A 15,747-nucleotide genomic window follows, 5' to 3' on the forward strand; every position below is an offset into this window, starting at 1 on the left:
ACTGTGAAGATACCTGTCAGCATACAGAGTGAGGTATCAGGACGCGTACTGTTGGGTAACGATTTAAAAACTCTTGGAGTTGTATCGCATACTCCCAGACCTCCTAGTAAACGGTTACAGGAGCTAACCAGACCTGCAAGAGAGAGGACCATGCGCGGTACTCTCCAGGAGATGATGACGAAAGATATCACTCCTACTCCACTGGAATTGTCGGCCGCTGTCTCCAAGAAATCAGAAGCGAAAGGGAAACCTAAGACTTCTACCCCGAAACCAGCAGCCCGCATTCCAGTGCAGCCAACACGGACTTCCCCGCGGTTGTCCACAGTTACACCCGTAACTCCACCTCCAGCCGAGGCTGAGAGGGAGGTACAACCCTGTGTGGTAGAATTAGACTCTGAGGAAGAGCTAATGGAAGGCCAGGAACTCATTGGAGATCTGGATCCTGTTGACCATCCTGAACTGCAGTCTTTACTGGCAGAAGGTGGACCCAGCAGGGCAGACTTCAGTAAGGGACAGAGAGAATGTCCAACTCTGGAAGGTCTTCGCCACCAGGCAGAAGCTCAGGCTGAAGGGCAAGAGCCTGGGAAATACAGGTTGCACTGGGAAGATGGCCTCTTCTACAGTGAACCGACCGAGTCTGCACCTGGAGACTACAAACGACTTCTAGTACCCCAAGGGAACATACCACAGTTCTTGCAGTTAGCCCACGAGATTCCTTTGGCTGGTCACTTGAGTTTCAAGAAGACTAAGGAAAGGCTCTCTCTCTACTTCTATTGGCCGAAGATGGGGGCCGAAGTAGAAAAACACTGCAGGAGCTGCCACACCTGCCAGATCTCTGGTAAGGTTGGCTCCAAGAATGTGGCACCTTTTGTGCCTCTCCCAGTCGTGGGAGTCCCATTTGAGAGAGTAGGGATTGACATTGTTGGTCCCCTTGATCCTCCAAACTCCTCAGGCAACAGGTTTATACTTGTTGTAGTAGACCATGCTACTAGGTATCCTGAGGCAATTCCTATGAGGACTGTTACAGCTCTGGCTGTGGCTAAGGCCCTCCTTGGTATTTTTACGAGGGTCGGGTTTCCGAAGGAAGTAATCTCTGACAGGGGGTCAAACTTTATGTCCCACTACATGAAAGCCATGTGGAAAACCTGCGGAGTTACTTACAAGTTCTCAACGGCTTACCACCCACAAACCAATGGGTTGGTAGAACGGTTCAACCGAACCATGAAGAGCATGATAGGTGCTTTAGAGGAACCCCTTAAGCGAAAGTGGGACCTTCTACTGCCATGCCTTCTCTTTGCTTATAGAGAAGTCCCTCAGGAGGGCGTAGGTTACTCGCCCTTCGAACTCCTCTATGGTCATCCCGTCAGAGGTCCATTGGCCCTGATTAAGGAGGGGTTGGAGAGTGCTCCTTCCCCCAAACCAGTCAGAGTGACTGACTACGTGATGGGTCTCTGGAGGAGAATGTCGCACATGATGACGGAAGCAAGCGATAACTTGAAAGCTGGACAAGCATTGGTCAAGCACTGGCACGATCAAAAGGCTAACATGGTTGAGTTCGCTCAAGACCAGCTTGTTCTCGTTATGATCCCAACAAGGCAGAGGGCCTTGCAAGATAAGTGGATGGGACCCTTCCGAGTAGTGGGTAAACTCGGAGAGGTTAACTATCTGGTGGACTTGGGCAATCCAAAGGAGGCTCCGACAGTCTTTCACACCAACCGACTTAAAGCGTATGTCTCACGACCTGATGTAGGAGCATTGCTTCTAGCATCATCCGAGGAAGAAGAAGAGAGTGAAGCTCTTCCGGATCTCCTCAGATGCTTGCCTTTAGACGAAAAAATTGAAGGAGTAAATCTCTCCTCCAATCTGACACCCGAGCAACAAGAAGAGTGCAAATCTATGTTGAATCAGTTTGCCTCTCTGTTCTCCCTTTCACCAGGCTTGACCCCTTGGGGACAGCACGACATACTCACTGGTGACTGTCTGCCAGTCAAAATCAGAGGATACCGCATGTCAGAAAACGTACGAACCCACATCAAAAGTGAGGTCAGCAAGATGCTTAAACACCATAGACTCCATACCCGGGGACTGACTACTGTCTCCCCGGGCATGTAAAGTCACCATTGGCTTTACTAGACCTAAATTTACTAACAGAACTAGTACAAACCATCTTATTGTGGACGTACTAGTAGGGATAATTCGATTACTCCTAGATCTGTTACTCAAGGGGGCACTGTCCCGTCCCCCCTCTTCAAGTTTTGGCTGGTGGCAGTGGAAACTACTTGTTATGTTCGACCCCGAACATAACCCTATGGGATTCGTCCCATTGTTGGAGATTGATACTTTTTCTCGTTAATCACTAACGTACCACCGATCTACTTATCTTAAATAGGTTTATCGGATGGTATTTTCTGCCAGAACTCGGTTTGTAAAATGGCGTCTATGTTCGTCTCTGTGACTCCTAAACCAAAGGTTGAGCCCTTTGTTCCACTTTTGGCGGGCCTCTGGACAGAGACCCTCCAAAGTGGTGCCATTCTGTCTGGGTTACCACAGGGGTGTGGGAGGGGGTTTAGGCACCCTGGACCGAGTTGCCTTGCCAACTCCGGTCGCACTCTGGAGTGATTAGCCCAAGTGGTGAGCCTTCCCGCTCACCACTTAGCATGTGTTGATTGACAGCTAGGCTGAATGAATGGGGGTTTTCTGCATAAAAGCAGGGCTTTTGGGACTGGATCTTCAGAAGTCGCCACAGGACCTAAGAATCCGACGAGGGTAACGCTGAGCCGACCTGCAACGACGACACCTCCGGTGGAGCCCTGCTGAGCCGACTCACCACTTCCCGACGACAGAGGAGATCTCCTTGCCGGAGAGTCTCTTCCCCTGACTGGTGGGAACAACCAGTCCCCTTTGCTTTTTATTCGCCTCAGGACGCAGTGGTCGAATTGCACGTGCAGAGCACCTCGGAAACCGGATAGCCACTACCCCTGTACCGCGACCAAAAGGTGGTGCCTTGTGACGGAGCACTCCGCGGCCGGTCTCTTCCCTGGTGGTGCACCGGACTTCACTTTTCTTCGACGACAAAATCATCTCTACTCTTGGCAAAGACCTGACGTGCATCCACCACCAGGAACTACTGCCCCCGCCGGAGCTGCCCTCCACAACAAGGTACCGTGTCCGCCTGGCTTCCCTTTCGATCGGTTCGAGTGAGGTGTCTTAATCCTCTCCGTTCCGTTGGGTCGCCTCCAAGCTTTTCTAATTCATTGTTCTGAACTGGTTCAATCTGTCGATAACAATTTGCTACAAAGACTTGAATGCATCTCCGCTAGAGAGTTTTGGGACATGGCGCCTTGCCTCTCTCCGAGTGGGCCTGGCCTCTGAACTTTATGACCTATTGTGATTCTTGCCTTCTTGCCTTGCATTTTATCCGCGTAGGATTGAACTGTGTTGATTTCATAACCTGCCTATCTTTTTCTCTCCCGTCCTAACTAATATTCGAGTGTCATCTAGGTTGAGGTATACACCCCTGTTTGAAAATAAGTGGTACCAGTAGAACCTAGAGTTGTCGAAGTATTGCAAGGTGGATTGATAGTTTTCTGCTTCGTAGAATAATTGTGTTTGATTTGTTTGCCGTGAATTTGCTATAGTGTTTTTCGTAGATGTTTTGTTATAAATAAATACCTTAATATCTTTACACTAAGCCTTGTTGCGTGTTTGCTTGTCTTGCTGTGAAGGATTGCCCTATTTTGTATACTCCACATACTGCTCAACTTTTCTTGAGAGAGGTCTGACTGCTCAGCCACAGCTACCAAGTGAATCTGTGTGGTGCAGACTGCTACCAAGTGGGTTCACCGCCAAACGCCTGTAGTCCTAAATCTTTTGCAGTGGTCCCAGAGGGAACTGCACAGGTTTCTGCCTAACACCAGGGGCAGCCTCCACCAGGCCCCCACCCATGTCTCCCACCACCCCCACCCCCCAGCACTGTGGGGCACCTGCCAGCATGCCCCCACCCATGTCTCCCAGCACCCCTAGCCCCCAGCAGTGCAGGGGCAGCCTCCACCAGGGCCCCACCCATGTCTCCCAGCACCCCCAGCAGTGCAGGGGCACCCACCACAGGCCCCCACCCATGTCTGACAGCACCCCCACCCCCCAGCCACCAGGGGCAGCCTCCACCAGGCCCCCACCCATGTCTCCCAGCACCCCCACCCCCCAGCCACCAGGGGCACCCACCACCAGGCCCCCACCCATGTCTCCCAGCACCCCCACCCCCCAGACACCAGGGGCAGCCTCCACCAGGCCCCCACCCATGTCTCCCACCACCCCCACCCCCCAGCAGTGCAGGGGCAGCCTCCACCAGGGCCCCACCCATGTCTCCCACCACCCCCACCCCCCAGCCACCAGGGGCACCCACCACCAGGCCCCCACCAATGTCTCCCAGCACCCCCACCCCCAGCCACAAGGGGCACACACCACCAGGCCCCCACCCATGTCTCCCACCACCCCCACCCCCACAGCCACCAGGGCAGCCTCCACCAGGCCCCCACCCATGTCTCCCACCACCCCCACCCCCCAGCAGTGCAGGGGCAGCCTCCACCAGGCCCCCACCCATGTCCAACTCATGTTCCCCACCACCCCCACCCCCCAGCACTGTGGGGCACCTGCCAGCAGGCCCCCACCCATGTGCAACTCATGTTCCCCAGCCAACATGTCATCACAATTTAGATCCCTGGTCCCTATGGTCAGCCTCCAAATGCAAAAGACCCATCGAGTATTGCATCCACCCACTCATAATTTGCAATTACATCACAGAACACCAATTGCAAGTTCCGAAACAAACACATTTCCCTCACATACACCCAATGGGTGTCAGTGAATCTCAAAACCCATATCATGAAATGCATGAAGCCAATGAGATACCACACATTGAAGTTCACCAAAAAAAATATGTATTAAAGGAAACATAAATAGAATCAAAAATGAAGAAACAGAAATGTGAATGTACAAAAATTAAAAGAAGCATGTCCGTGAAAAAAAGCAAAACGAAAAATAAAATTCCAAAGTAATGGTGTCCAAAGTCAATGTCCACAAAACAAAATCCAATGGGAAATAAAAAAGAAAGCCATTGCTCCATGGTTAAAATGTGAAAAAAAAATGAAATCCAACAGTGAACTATGTACATGGGAACAAGCCAGGGTCCATTATCCCAACAAAAGAAAGGAAACCTATCTAACTACACTAACTAATAAAATAAACTATATACAAAAATGTGGCCAATGTCCAAAAGGTCCAAATAAAATCAAAACAAAAATGAAACCTAACACTACCTACATAACTATGTACAAGGGCAGCGGGCTAGTTTCACGGCTCACTTGTGGATGTCCGGGGCCAGGGCATCATCGAACTCCTCCTCAATGTCCCAGAGGCGGTCCTCCTCCATGGCGCTGAGGGTCCGCAGGGCCGTCGACGTGTCCACCTCCAAACCCCTGCAGATTGCCTCGAGGCACTCGGCCCGCCTCAGGGCCCTCCGCATGGAGTTCTCCGCCCTGACCATTGTGAGCCGTGCCTCTTCCGCCCGCTGCCGCTCCGCATCTATGGCGTGGCCCAACCGCTGCCACACGGAAGACACTCTCTGTCCTCCTGCCCTCCGGCCGATGCCTGCCCCTCCGATGTTGAATGCCCCGAGCCTTCATGGCTCCCACCACGTTGCTGCTGCTGCTGTGCCTCTGCCCGTGCACTGCCTCCTGCTGCCTGCACATCCTCCGCCAACTGGGGTGCAGTCGTAGATGTGGCCACCCCTGCTGGACGTCCGACTCCCGACTGTGGCAGGGATGCCTCCTCCATCAGCCTGGCCGCACCGTCAGAGACAGCTCCACAGGGCACCCAGGTGACTGATGGGTGGGAAGATGGCACGGAGGACGACTGGCGCGTAGGGGGTCCAGTTGAGGAGGGGGTCGTAGCAAGCCCCGTCAGACGGAGGGATCCGGCCTGGGTGACCTGTCCCAGCAGGCTGACGTGGTCAACGAGCCATTCGAGATGACGTGCAGTCTCCTCATGAAAAGACTGCAGGTCACCTCGCATGGCCGTTGACGCAAAGCCACACCAGTCAGGACAGGCTCAACCCGGACCCGTATAGCCATGTCCGCAGGCAGAGGAAGGCCAGTTGACGTGAGCTCATCCCCTGCCTGAAAACGGGTCTGGACGTAGGCATCCCTGCTGGTGCATGATGATGCAGGGACAGGATCAGGGACAGGATTGCACACAGGCACCTCTGCGGTGGCCTGTGCTGCCTCCTGTCCCTGGTCCTGCACTGCACCACTAGCACCAGTGGGATCCCCACCTCCAGACCCCGTCTCTGGTGCTTGCACGGCCTCCTCCTCCACCAAACCCCCCACCAACCTGGATGACTCCGTGCCATCTTCCCCTGTTGGGCCCTGTGGGGTCCCAGCTGCCCCTTCTGCTGCCGAGGAGTCTAACTCCATCCTCCGCCTCTTGGACCTCCCCCCGGCAACTGCGGCCTGGGACGCGGCACCGGACTCCTCACTCCCCGACGAGATGACAACATGGGAGGGGAGCCGGGCCTTGCGTCTCCGGCTGGCGGTGGGATCCCCGCCGCTGTGCTCCACAGCACCTTCTCCGCCCTCTTCATCAGTTGACGCTGCAGACAGGGAGAAACAAAACACAGGCATCAGGGCACTGTACAATGGACACATACACACATGACAGTTGTACATGAGTGGCATTGACAAACCTCAGACATGTCATCACAATCCCCAACACACATGTCATTTCAACTCGCACACATGAGCCATACCACAGCCATATCGCAACTGCCAGCACCATCCATACACATACAACAGCATGAACAGCCAAAGGTGAGCCAGACATCACATGCAACACAGGAAGTGCACCACACATGTACACACACCACCACACTTGCATGCATGTGTACATCTCTGCCAAGTGTCGCAGTGTTCAGACGGGCATCCATGTCACATCTGCCAATCAGGCTTCCACATACCGCTGTCACATGCATCCATGTTGCATCACTGTTGCACCCTTGTCAAATACACACACATGCACATGTACACAGTGCTGATACATGCAGCCGAAAACAACATACATGCGTGACATCACGGACATGTCTACTTACATACACATTCATCCGAACATGTGTGCCCACACAACTGCATTTGGCATGCAAGCCTACACACACAAGCGCCATCCATGTCTCACACATTCCAGCCCTCGCATGTGTTAGCCCCACGGCCCTGTACACCCCCACCCATACTCGACCCCATACAAACAGATGTGCAACCTGCACACTACTGAAAAATCACCACACGCACTGCTCACAATCAGGATGCATGTACACTTACCGCTCGACTCCAGACGGGTCTGCCTCTCAAGGACCTGGACGTGGAGCGCTGGGGATATGCGTTCCAGGACCCTCATCTGTTCTTCCGACAAGTGGCCCCGGCGCCCCTTGGCATCCGCTGCCTTCAAGAGGCGCCGGGCCTTGTTCAGGGTCCTGGACCTGAAGTCCTCCCAGCGCTTCTTGACATGTTGTAAGTCGCGGACTGCCACCCCCTCCGTGTTGATGGCAGTCACAATGTCAGTCCAGATCCGAGTCCCTCCTTCCTTGTCGGCGTGGGAACTTCTGAAGAGGGCATCATACTGCCCCAGGACTTGCTCCACCAGGACACCAACTTCGGTGGCACTGAAGCTGGTGCCCCTCTGCCTCTCTGGGCGGGGGTTGTCAGTGGTCTCAGATGGTGTTTGCCCCGACATGACAACCCCAGAGGCAGGAGTGGGTGGGCAACTGGGTCCTGGGGCTGGGCTGTGGAGCGATGGAATCCCAGTCGGGAGTCTTCGGTTCCAGCAGGGGTGGTCACAGCAACAGCACCCCTGGCTGATGTGCAGGCAGCAAATGGCAGGGCACGTGGGCAGCAGGCAGTCGGGCAGCAGCAGATGGCAGGTGGGAGCGTGCTTGGGGCTCTGGGGGGCAGTAGTTTGGCCTTCTGGGCAGGAGCGTGGTCTTCCGTGTGCTTACGCGTGGCCAGCTTGATACGGAGTGATTTGGCACGTGAAAAATCTGCACATCAGCGTGTAATTCGAGGAAAGGCCCTTAGCGCGTATGCACGGCAGCACGCATATGCGATTTCATTGGACCAAAGGCCCTTAGCGCGTGAGCGCGTCTGTGACGTGGCACGCGCGGGTGTTTCACTCATTGCACGTGATGACAGAACACACGTGGATTTCCACCAATCGCGTGTGAAATTTCCCGGCACCCCGGAACACACGTACCCAGGCTAATCGCGTGTGGAACTTCCCGGCACACTGAAACACACGTACCCAGGCCAATCGCGTGTACGCTCACTCCCCTCCGATCACACGCGATGACACTCGGACGTACAGTCTTACCACGTATCCGAATACGGGAAACCCGCGCACAGCAAAAGACGTGCACAGGCGTCAACGCTTCCTCCCACACGAAGGCAGGCGAAGGCGTCCCTGCGCACAGCATAAAAGTGCGCGCAAACAACAAACGCGTATATACAGCTACAATGAATGCCCCATTTGTCGCTGCACTGATCGTGGGACACCGCAGGAGGAGGAGAATAGCCAGGGCACGCATTTTCGCACCACGGACAAGCCTTTTTGGGGTGCCTGACGACCAGGTCTACGGCAGGTATAGGTTTCCACCCCATATCATCCTAGACCTGGTCAGGGAGTGGGAAGATGACCTCACATCCCCCACCCTTTGCTCCCAAGCATTGAGCCCCTTGGAGAAGCTGCTGAATGTCCTGCATTTTTTGGCCACTGGGTCATTTCAGCGGACCACTGCCATAGTGGGGGGGGGGGTCTCACAGGCCACGCAGTCACGCTGCCTACACCAGGTACTGGCAATCATGACAGCGCGCCCCTCATTCCGCAGACACATATACATGCCCAGAACACCCGCAGAAAGGCAGGCCGTTGTCCTGGATTTTTTCAGGGTGGCACACTTCCCCAAAGTGCTCGGTGCCATAGATTGCACCCATGTGGCCCTACGTCCACCTAGGGCCACTGAGCACATCTATCGAAACCGCAAGCACTGGCATTCCATCAATGTACAGGTGGTATGTGATGCAAAGGGAATCATCACCTCTGTCTATGCAAACTACCCTGGCTCCACCCATGACAGTTTCATATACAGAATGTCCGCCCTGAGCCGGGCCCTGGAAGCTGGGCAGGATGGTGACACATGGCTCCTAGGTCAGTACAAATGCCCTTGCACATGCATGCAAGTCACACACTGGCCCTCATTACGACCCAGGCGGAAAGTTACCGCCTGGGTCGTACCCTTACCACCATGGCGTAAACTATGTTTACGCCATGGTGGTTGGCGGATTTACCGCCCCATTCCAAGGTGAGTGGGGCGGTAAATCCCCATTTCCCATTTTACCCTTCCCCATTCCCATTTTCGCCCCATAGGGCATAATGGGAATGGGGAAAGGTGTTAATTACACCACCGTAAATTACGGTGGCGTAATTAACAACAAGGTCCCTTAGTACCATGGATTTTAACACCTGCTAAAAGCAGGTGTTAAAACCTCCATGGCGCTAAGGGACCTCGGAATCAGGAGGTAAGGGTCGGCGCTGTTTACGCCGCCGTAAACCCCTTACCGCCCGGGTCCTAATGAGGCCCACAGACAAATATCCAAACCCTAATAATCTCAACTATTATCACCTCCCCAGGGGACAGTGCCTACCCTCTGAGCAACCACATGATGACGCCAATCCGGAACCCCACCACAACACCCTAGGTAAGATACAACGCCGCCCATATTGCAACCAGGGGCATAGTGGAGCGCACATTCGGAGTACTCAAGTCACGTTTCCGCTCCCTTGACCGCTCTGGTGGGCAACTACTCTATGCACCACCAGTAGTGTGCAGGATCATTGTGGCAGCATGTGTCCTGCACAATGTTGCAACACGGCAGGGCGTCCCGGTGGACATGGTGGTGCCCCCACATCGCCAACCACAGACACAGGCGCTGCCCATGGGAGGCGAGGAAGCCCGGACCCAGCTTGTGGCCACATTTTTCACCTAAACCACCACCCCTGCGGAGTGCACACAGGCCTGGCACATACCAGGTGACAATCGATGATGACAAAGAGACAGTCAACTGTCACAACCCTACCACCCTGAGATAGTTGCCATGGAAGTGCCACATCGTCTGCATCCCTAGCTACTTAAACACAAGCTATCCTGTGTGACCAAAAGGCACACATATGACATATGACATGATATGGCCCATACACAAGTATTTCAAGGCGCAATGAGGCAGGGGGGGGCGGAACAAGGGAAGACAGACAACGGTACTACTAGGCCAGGTGTCATTGAGATCGTGCAAGTGCAAGGGTAGGGGGAAGGGAAACGTGGGGGGAAGCCTGGGGGGAGTCCAGTACAGGGGAAGTAGCCCAAAAAAATAATACATAGGTCGGCTGGCGGCAACTGCAAAGGTAAGTGCAGACAAGTGCTGGGAAGGGAGGGCTGTAGGGATAGAGAGACAGTACTGCAGTGCAGGGGTTGCCAGGGAGGCAGTGCAAGTGGAGAGTGGCTGGGCCAGGGACCGAGGTCAGTGAGAGTGGCCCAGTTGCAGCTCCTGTGCAGTTCCAGTGAAGAATTCTGCAAGGGAGAGGCAGAGAGTAAGCAGAAGCAAAGAGGAAGGTCTTGAGGTGCTTCCAGAACTGGAAATGGTTCCCCTCAAGTTCAAGTCAGGCAGGAAGTCTGTTCCAGGGGGAGGGCCCTGCCGCGGAGAGAAATCTACCCCCAGCTAGTTGCTCTGAGAAGCGGATGACCCTGACATGCAAGGTGTGCATCACACACACCTGCAAAACAGGCCATGGCCATCACTGTCATGTCACTCAAACCCTCCCAAACATCAACATGACATGGCAAGCAATACCCATACACCAACACAGTAACGATAAGGTACACATTGCCATGTCCTAAATGTACAGTGGCATCGGACAATGATGCCTGACCCGGAATCAGATGAAATGACAGACCAACAAAATCTCCCACCCAAAATAAGTCATTTCCAAATGCATTACAACAGTCGTAGACGTAACATAACAATGAATGCCTGTCTGCATGCACATTATGCATTGCAAAATCAACACTGCTGCTCATGTGTGCAGTGTCCTACTCCTGCATCACACTGCTCAGCGCACAGCACAGTGAACAGCCATTGTATGTGATGCATACCCTGAACATCACATCTAAGTGACAGACCACATCAAACATCAAATTAGGCATGTACTGGATACATAATCGGTCACAGAACATGTGCTGAAGGGACAAGTGGGCACCAGAAGGCAAACAGTGTACACGTGGATATGCAAGGGTGGGAGTACATGTAGTGCATCAGAGTGCAAGTGTGTGGTTCTGCAAGGACATGCACTCCACATATGCATGTGCACTCAAGTGACCATCAGTGTTCCCTACACATCACATGTGAACATTCACCATGTGTACACCCCAGCATGTCAAACCACAACTATCCCCTCGGAACCTGAAAGGAAAACACAACACATGAACAGGCATTGATCAGCAGAACACAACATGTACATAGGATACCACCATTACTATGTCAGAGTTCCCATCACACTGCAGGGCAAGGCAACTATCAACAACAACCCCCCTCCCTCACAAATGACCATGACCCACTGAACAACTGCACCTGGGTCATGGAGCCTCCAACCCTCAATTACACCTGGCCACAGGATCACCTTTCCCCTTCGTCACCATCTCCCATCTTGTGTGTAAAAAGATGCCTGAACCCTCAGAATGCACACTCATTTCCAAAATCACAAAATCCAAGGCATAAAAACGAACCCGATCACCCTCCAGTAGATGACTTGGCTTAGCAGTGCCTCACAAAGGCCAAGTTCTACCACAATGATGCAACAACCAAGGAAGCACAGCAAAACAATGTCACGACAGGATGTGAGACATGTGTGGTACATGACATAGGATGATGCACCATGAATGGATGTGTACTGTCACAGGTCCCCTGTACAGGCGCGGGAGTGTCACGAAACAACCACCCCCACCATGTCCCGGGTGCCTGCAAGGTCAAACTCACACAGGCCCCTGAGACCCTGGTGGGGAAGGAGGTTCAGGGATATGCAGTCGGGACAGGTGTTGACACACTGGATGACTGGAATGAGTGGCAGGAGAGCGGAGGAGGAATGACACATGAAACTAGGGAATGCACAAAAATGTACAACCTGCATGAACACATACACAATCCAAACAAACTTGGACATCATTGTCATGGCCTTCTGTAGTCCAGGCTCAGGAGTGGTACGAACCAACCACCTCCTCTAGGGTTTTGGCGCCTGCAAGTTCAGGGCTTACATAGGCATCTGCAACCCCAGCGGGGAAAGAGGGTCAGGGAACGTTGCTTGGATAGGTGCGGGAAGCAGGGGTACAGGTTTCAAAATTGCATAGGATCACGGGTGATTAGGGAGAAAAAACATACCAAATTGAACCACACATACATCCATGCATCAGTACACTCCCCAGCAAGCCTATGCAGAGCAGTTCGAAAGAAAAACAACAAGACACTTAGCTCTGGTTTTGAGTGCTGGCCTCCTGCCTGCGCACTCTCAGGTCTGGTTACAGGAGCACTGCAATGCTGCAAAGAGAGCCACAGTCAACAACCTGTACGTGCCAATTACACAAAAACACAAAACCAAACATGCCCCATAGCAACAAACTACTCTACAAACAGACAATCTGGGGTCGATGCTTCGTACCCATATATAACATCACCCCTGTGACGGGTCATACACAGTCAATGCAGTAAGTCAGAAGCTGGTGGGTGCGTGGCAAATGGAACACCAATGTGTCACAATTCACACAACATGCAGACAGACCCATATAGCAAGCCATGACTACAGAGCAAGTTGCGTACCACCATGACCGAAACAAAGTTGGCAGTGCATTTATCATAAAGTACATGGAAAAGACATGCACTGCACCCGAGTATGTCCCTTGCTGTATGTCCCTGTGAGCTGCCCCTTTCCATGTCTCGGAAGGCTACATGGTTGCTACAAGTGCCTCAATGGACCTTGGTGTACCGGAGGGTATGTGCCACTGCCCCTGCATGTGTCCCAGACAACCCTACTATCAACAGCCATCAGTCCACAAACACATCTGAGCTGCATTGTGTGCTTCAACACCAATATTCTTCTAAGCTCACCCTCAGTGCTGTGACTAAGCCTGCATGTGCAACTCGCCTGGTGCAAGCTTTGCTGTGTCGTGGCCCCCCTGTGATGCTCACCTTGCCTGGAGTTCCTTGGAACATGTCAGCAGTTCTAGGATGTGGGTCTGCAATCACTGTGCCTCTGCTTGTGCACACATGTGCATGTGGGCACCAACAAACGGGTCCAGAATTCCGTCGTCCAATGGGCCATGTCTGCTGGCAAAGGTGCTCTGGAGACTCATCCCCCTGCAGAAAGGGCATGAAACACATGATTAATGCTTCAAAGTCATCTGTGTGTGTCTCATCAGGCATCTCATTACTTGACCATGTCAGAGAGTCACATCACGAATCACACCATCAGTCCGTCTTTCACCTCCAAAGCGTGGAACACTATCTACAGCATGAATTGCAACAAGCACGTGAACAGGAAAGATATGAAACATACTACACAATGCATAACAATCAATGTCCACATTAATCATGACACACCCCATCTAGCAAAAGCTGAACAGTGGACAATGACACCTAAATCATCCCCACTAGGGGTGTCAACACAAGTCACACAGCACCAGACATGCCACAGATATGACAGTCCAAAGCCCTTGTGTAATATTCTGTAACACCGAACCATCCTTGCAAGCCCATGGATAAGGGAGGCAGGAGTGGCATATGTGAGTCAAGGACCCCAAGCAGCAAACACATACACAAGACAACCATGAAGGGCCCAGCTGGAACAGACAGTGGATGCCTTCAAAAGCCACAAAGCACCGCACCGTCACATGAAAGCACAATAGACTAGCAATTTTAAACTAACTCAACTATTAACTAATTACACTAATAATGGAAAACCTACATTACCTATTTAAACTAACTATCAAACAGAAACTTAACTAACTAAACTAAAAGAAAAATCAAAAATGGCCACATACGACCCGGGGGGGAGGGTAGGCACCCAGGAGGGGGGAGGTACAGGGTGCTGCTCAACATCCACATGCAATGATGCTGAGCCAAAAAAAAAATCCTCCATGGGCTCAACGCCTGCACAGCACGACCTATGTGGGAGATAGATGGTCGTCCGAGTCTGGCTCATCCTGGAAAGGAGGACGTGGCACAGTAGCCTGGCCAGGCCTAGCCGCAGCTTGCCCCTCGTCGGCAGCAAGTCTGCCGGACGGGTGAGCCTGGTTCTGTGTGGCGATGTGACATAGGTCTGCATGCAGAACCTCACGTGATACACGTGCTTCCTCCTGCAAGGCCTGGCTGGACAACCGCTGCATCTCCCGGCAAGCCTGTAGCTCATCTGAGATGGTACGCTCAAGCTGTGCAAACCTCTCCTCTGCCTGCTGCCTCTGGGACATCATAAGGACACCCAGAGTGGATCTGAGGGAAGCATACTCCTCCCTCAGGGCATCCATGTGCGCCTCTGCGTGAGCAGCAATTGCTTGATGCAGAGACGACATTTCAGCCTGGCGTGCCCTGTCTGAGGCCGCCATGCCCAGCCTGAGCGAGCGGGCCGTGGACCGTGCCGCCTGCTGCTGGAGAAGCACCTGCCTAGCAGGGGGGAGCACAGATCGGGCCACACGATCCATGCTCTCAGCGATGTTCTCCATTGCTGCCCCCTGCCGTTCGGAATTGGCAGTCATGTCTTGCTCCCACTCAGTATACAGCGGTTGCGTGTGGCGACCGCGTTGCCGGGCTTGACCCCTGCGGGACCCAAGGACCGGGGGTCCTCGCTGTGTTGGCACCGCCTGCGGCTGCACGACTTCTTGCCCCCGTCGACGTGATGTCCCAAGCACATCAGTGACTGGTGTGGAGGGTGACCCTGCGTCCCGATCCACCACGGGCGGAGGAACCAAGACTGTCTGATCCCTCAGTGCAGGTGTCGCAGACAGAGGAGTGTCCACATCAGAATCACTCACCCCTGACACATGGACTTGATGCTCATCCAACTCAACATGGACGTCAGAGTCGTCATTAAGGCTGGACTCATAGGCAGCCAGAGACAAGATGGACTGCAGCACTTGGGGGTTTTCGTGGCCTACCACCCCACGACCCCCACTAGTGCCAGGTTGATGTGGTGTTACCAACACTCTGTCTGGCATGACAACACCATCCTCCACCTCCATTGCGTCATCACCTGAAAAATAGAGAGAAAAAAGGTCACTACACATGTCAGAAGCACACGACACACACACACACCGACAGGAAAGGCATCCGGCAGACATGTGACACACAACATATGACCTGGCATGCATGCTGGGTCTACTTTGAATAGCTTCTGTGATCAGACCTGTTGAAAGGTGGCAGTTTCCATGGAAGTGGGTCTATGCAGTGCAGAAAATGTGTATGCCACTCACTACCTACATGTACAAGCACTCCATGGTGGGTGCCAGGAAATGTGAAGGCAGTGCAATGTCAAATTCACACATCACGTGCATTGTGCATTCAATGTGTACCATGTCTAGAAGCCAAGCACCCCTCCACCCCAGTACCAAAGCAG

This window comes from Ambystoma mexicanum, chromosome 5q, assembly GCF_040938575.1.
Source record: "Ambystoma mexicanum isolate Mex_15411 chromosome 5q, UKY_AmexF1_1, whole genome shotgun sequence".
NCBI lineage: Eukaryota > Metazoa > Chordata > Amphibia > Caudata > Ambystomatidae > Ambystoma > Ambystoma mexicanum.